This window comes from Elephantulus edwardii, unplaced genomic scaffold, assembly GCF_000299155.1.
Source record: "Elephantulus edwardii isolate Elephantulus edwardi_28Jun2011 unplaced genomic scaffold, EleEdw1.0 scaffold00246, whole genome shotgun sequence".
Taxonomy (NCBI): domain Eukaryota; kingdom Metazoa; phylum Chordata; class Mammalia; order Macroscelidea; family Macroscelididae; genus Elephantulus; species Elephantulus edwardii.
The window spans coordinates 2480089-2485705 of record NW_006399996.1 but is presented as its reverse complement, the minus strand read 5'-3'; positions in this window follow the sequence as shown (position 1 = coordinate 2485705).

Genomic DNA, 5617 nt, shown 5'->3' with positions numbered 1-5617 from the left:
TCCTGATGCCACAATTCTCCTCATAGAGCCCAGCCTCTCGGATAATCTGCTCTGCATACATGTTGAAAAGGTATGGAGACAGGATGCATCCCTGGCGCACACCCTTCCCAATTTTGAACCATGCAGTGCTACCCTGCTCTGTTCTGACTACTGCCTCTTGGTCCAAGTATAGGTTTCGCATTAGCAAAATTAAATATTCTGGGATTCCCATTCTTCTCAGAGTCAGCCACAGTTTGTTATGAACCACACAGTCAAATGCCTTCGCATAATCAATGAAACACAGATAGACATTCTTCTGTTATTCTCTGCTTTTCAGCCAGGATCCATGTGAAATCCAGTTTGAAGAGAGTTACACATTCCTAAAACATTCAGTCACACAGAGAAAAGGGTGGCATTTGCCCAGGTATTACACTCAGGAGGGAAAACAACAACAAATGTAAATGGTAAACACTGGAAGCAAGTGGGAAAAGGGCTGCATTATGGAGAATTCTAGGAATGCCACCATCAAAATGTGTAGGAACTTGAGAACTAATTGAATTTTGAATTTGAATTGAGAACTAATTGAATAGAGAACTAATTTTCTGCGTAACCTTCCATCCAGACCACAAAAAAAAGTTTTTAAAAAAATATTTATTATTAAGGGAGCTCTGGTGGCCTAGCGGCAAGAAGCTGCACTGCAATACCAGAGGTACACAGTTTGAATCTACCAGATGCTCTGCTGGAGAAGGAGGGGCAAGCTCCTCCCATACCAGTCAGATCTGATTTGACGGTACACACACACACACACACACACACACACACACACACACTCTATTTATTATTGTAACTTGCATTTGTTATCCAGTTCCCTGAGAAGTGCAAACTTAGTTTCTGTAATGATTCAAACCCACGCATAGAAGACCAGAAAGACCTCTATCTTCCCTTTCTATCAGGATGTTGTCCTGTAGTGAGGACCAACTTTGTTTTCTTTCTTTTTTTTTTTTTTTTTGTGTGTGTGTGTGTGTGTATCCCCCAATCAGATACGACAGGCACAGCAGGAGATTGTCCCTCCTTCTCCAGTGGAGCATCTGATGGATTCAAACAGCATGCCTTCAGGATTGCAACGCAGCTTCTTGCCACTAGGCCACCAGAGCTCCAGGACTTTTGTTCTTTTGATGTTCAGATGTAAACCATACTGAAAGCTTGTTGTCATGTGCTGTGGAGTCACAAATTTAGGGTAATATTATTAAGTTCAGGATTATTAAAACACATGTGTAGGTGTAAAAACTGACATCTTGGGTTTCTAGCCTGCAAAACCTGTTGAACTGTCTAGCTATCAATTTGCTTTGTCCTCAGGCCCTATTTAAACTTCTCTATAGTCATGCAGATTACCTTAAATGGTCTGTTTACTGGAAAGGGAAACGCATCTGTCCTTAAGTAGCTTTTGTCTTTGAAACTATTTTTCTTATCCATATGTAAATTGCACCTTAAGCTGCCTGTTTACTAGAAACTGTATGTAAACTATCCTTTTGAATGGAAGAACTCTAACTTTGAACTAGAGATAGTAACATGTTAGGTAGATTAATACCTAACTCAAGTATATAAGGCAGTAACAATAGAAAGGCTATTCTTAGAAAATTCTCTCTGCTCTCCTAGATCTGCAATAAAGTGCTTTTTGGATAGCACAATCAGTCTATCTTATTGGCAAGTGACTATGGAAAGGACCCCTTGTGTTCACTAGCAACTCCACAGCAATGAGCTGAGTTGCTCCACTACTGTAACATAGCTGAACTATCCCTAAATGTCATTGCCAAGAAAATGTATCCAGCTTATTTTTTAATTTGAGTTCTTCCTCCTGTTAAGAATAGCAAAACAGGAGTCCATGCTTTTCTATGCAAGCAAAAACAGATTCATTAGAGGAAATATTTTGCAAAGCAACATGCAGAGGAACAAGGAGGATCAGTCAAGGTGGCCCTATGCCACCACTCTGCTAACATTGGTTTATGTAAGAGGGATTAGGATAACTCAGCACATGCACACTTGCTCTTTCAAGATGGCTGCTGTGTGTGTGTGTGTGTGTGTGTGTGTGTGTGTGTTTTCTGGGGAGCATTTGCAGCAACACTTGGTCTACCAGGTGGGCAATGTGGTGACCACAGAAAACACCCTTTCAAACTGGTTGTTTACAAGGCCATAGAGGAGGCACTCCTGAAAATTCTTCCTAGAGTTAAAGATTGTTAAGAGAAAATGCCTAGGAATCCCTAGGCTACTCTTTGAAGTTAAGAGAAAATACCTAGGGGTACCTAGTCTCCCTTTTGAAGTTGTGTTTTAGATCTTGTTTCACAATTACTTGCTATGCATTTGAGAACTGGACAATAAGTAAAGATGATAGAAGAAATATCAATGGACTGCCAGAACTAACAGGTCTGTCCTGGAGAGGGTAAAACCAGGTCGTTCGTTGGAGTCCTTTGGGCATGTGGCTAGGAGAAACCCCTCCTTTTGAAAGCAACATCATGTTTGGAAGAGTGGAGGGACAGCGCAGGAGAAGATCCAGAATGATTCAGTGACTGGAGAAATGAGATTAGGTCTGTGGTCATCTGTTGGAGACTATGAGATTGGTTTAGGATAGGGCAGGTTTCAGAGTTAATGTACATAAGGTTGCTATGAGTCACAGGTGACTTGATGGCACATAACAACACCACCACCACCTGCATGCTGATTTCCTCATGTGAAGTATCCTGCTTTCCTGATGTGAACTATCCTAAGGGAAACTACTCTTAAGTGAATAGAGGGTGTGACTAATATTGCAGGGTGAGCAAATTTCAACAGTTACAGATTTTAAAACTTGGTAAGAAGGCTTTCCTCTCCCGGCGAGACTAAAAGGACCTTTTTAAATTGCTTTCTTACTTGTTGCCGTTTTAGATTCTAAGGAATAGAACAAAATTAAGGCAACAGCAAAGGTTATCTGTCCACACAAGCCTTGCATTGCTGTGTTTTGACATAAACAAATACATCTTTTCAGATAGTAGTTAGACTTGTGAAGGAAATTATCTGAAAGAATATGGTAAATTGGGATATCAAGGTGACATTTAAGTTAATAATAAGAAACTTATCCAGGTACTTATCACCGCAGAGGGAAAAGCAAATACAAAGACTATATTTGGCATAATGACAAGAATACTCCAAAATGGTTTCCACTAATTCTACCTTTAGGAAGCTCTTGCGGTTTAGTAGTAAGGAATCGAGAGGCCAAATCAACGACATATGGTTCAAAAATACCAGATGCTCTGCGGGAGAAAGATAGGCAATCTCCTCTCGAGCGATTTACTCTAAAAACCAGCTGGCGGATCAGTTTGAGTCAGTTATGACTCGACCAGTACCTAAAATTCTACCCCGTGCAGCTCTGGTTTGTAGACTTTGCCCACTACAAAATCCTAACCGTGCAGCTCTGGTTTGTAGACTGTGCCCAGCACAAAAAAACCTAACAAGGACACTTCCTTTCCTACTCAGCCTCTGCCTCCGGGTAGGTAACTTGCCCTCACTTGTCATGGCGACAGTCCAGCTTTGTGCCAGAAGTCTCGCGGTGGTTGCTGGGATCGGGAGTTTCCCTCCCCACGTGCTCAGGCTGGCGCTAAAAGTTCCAAGCTCTTCAAAAGCCCTAAGGCATCATCCTGGTCGCAGCTTGCAGCTGGCTTCTGCGGCATTTGGTGTCCTGGCTCGGAGCGTGCTCCCCAGAAGTTCTGGTAAGCTCCTGGAAGCTTGATGAGTCCTGAGATCGCGGGAGTGGTGGTCGACTTTGAGGATTTGGTGCGTTTTGGAGCTTGTCTGGCGAGATCAACATAGGAAAGTGCAATATTGGAAAGTCAGAGTGTAGGTTCAGGATGTTAGGGCTAACCTGAGTTCTTAATACCTGGGCAAGGGAGTAGGATTATGGGGCATCATTGAGTGGCCTCAGGGACGCTTTTCCTGTTTTCCTGAGTGCCAGGTGTGGAAATTCTGAAATAAGACGTTCATAGGGTTGGAATTTGAGATTTTCCAGTCTCGGATTTGTGGGGATTGATTGCTTGAGACTTGAGAGTCCGTGGCATCTTTATGGAGCCTTTGGCGTCCTGGTGGAACTGTTCCAAAAGGTAATCTGGCAAACCAAACTGAGCTCACAGCTCCCAGACTTTTGTCTTTCTGTGAGCGTCTTTCCTTCCAGCTGTGCTCGATGCAGAAAACAAATTTAAAGACGGTTTATTGTTTGCCTTATATTTGCATTTCTACGTATTGCATTTCCGGTTTCTTTGGTCGGTGCAGCTCATTATACACCTGATGAAAGGGGAGCACAAAGAAACCAAATGTATTTTATACTGATTTCCTGTTATTTGCTGAAGAAGTACTCTATCTTTTCTCTTTCCTCCTTGCCCCACCCCGAGGACTTTTTGCTTATTCTTTTGTATACTGAAGAGTGTTTGTTATTATGCAGGGCTCCACCCCTCCCCCTCTTAATGGTGTGCCCCACCCCCGTCGGCTACAATCACAGCGGACGCTACCACTGCGTGGGACGGGGTTGGAACAGTGAAAGTGCAGAACCTGGGCGCTTTCGGGAAGGGCTGCCCTTGAAAATCAAGAATGAAAGAGTGGCAATGATGGGTCTTTGGTTTATGCCTGAGAAACAATCTTAACATCCGGCGTTTTGGGGCCACGCGATCCCCATTTTGGACGTAGACTGAACGTCGTGGAAGCGGAAAGGGCGGGTCCTGGGGCCGGGCGGGCTCCGAAGTCCAAAGTCTGAGCCGCGATTCCTGACTGGTTCTGGTGGGAGGTGGCGGGCTGCGGAACTCCCGGCACATCCATTTCTCTCGATCACTTCATTCTGCTCTTATCTCGCACCTGCTACGAACACGGCGCTCGTGTAGCACATGTGGTTTTGGTTTTTTTCACCGAGGTGTCATCTAGATACCGTGCAAAGTATGGATAATTAAGTGCTCAGGTAGATAAATTTTGTACTCCGTCCAAAATTCTCTAGTGCTTCTTTCCCTTCACCCTAGTTTTATTTCCTCTATTGTAGATTAGTTTTGCTTGTTTGAGAACTCCACATAAATGAAATTATACAAAGTAGTTTTTTTATCAGGCTCTTTCCTAAAGCGTCATGACTGAAATTCATTACCCATCAAGTTTCATGTCCATATTTTCCTATATATCTTCGTTTATTTCAGTGTACCGTTTTGTATATCCTATCAATTGTCTATCCATTCTCTTTTTGATGAATTGGAGATGGCTTTATGAATAAAGCTGCTATGAACATTCTTGTACTGGTTTTTGGTGGTCATATTTTCCTGTTTTTGGGTAAACACTAAACAATGAAATTATTAGGTGAAAGAATAGAGTTTCAGTTTACTGAAATTGCTGTATCATTGGACATACCCTACAGCAAGTTCTAAGTGGTAAGTAGTTGCTGACAAAGGCACGTGGTTCAAATCCACCAGCTGCTCCTCGAAGAAAGATAGTAAATCTCCTCTGGCATGATTTACAGGCTCTGTCAACCCACTGCAGGGGTAGCCTGAGTCATACTACATAACAGTTGTTAAGGAGGTCTGATGGTGTAGTCTGAAGCCTGTTGCTGCTAGCCAAGAGTTCTAATTGTTCCATATCTTCC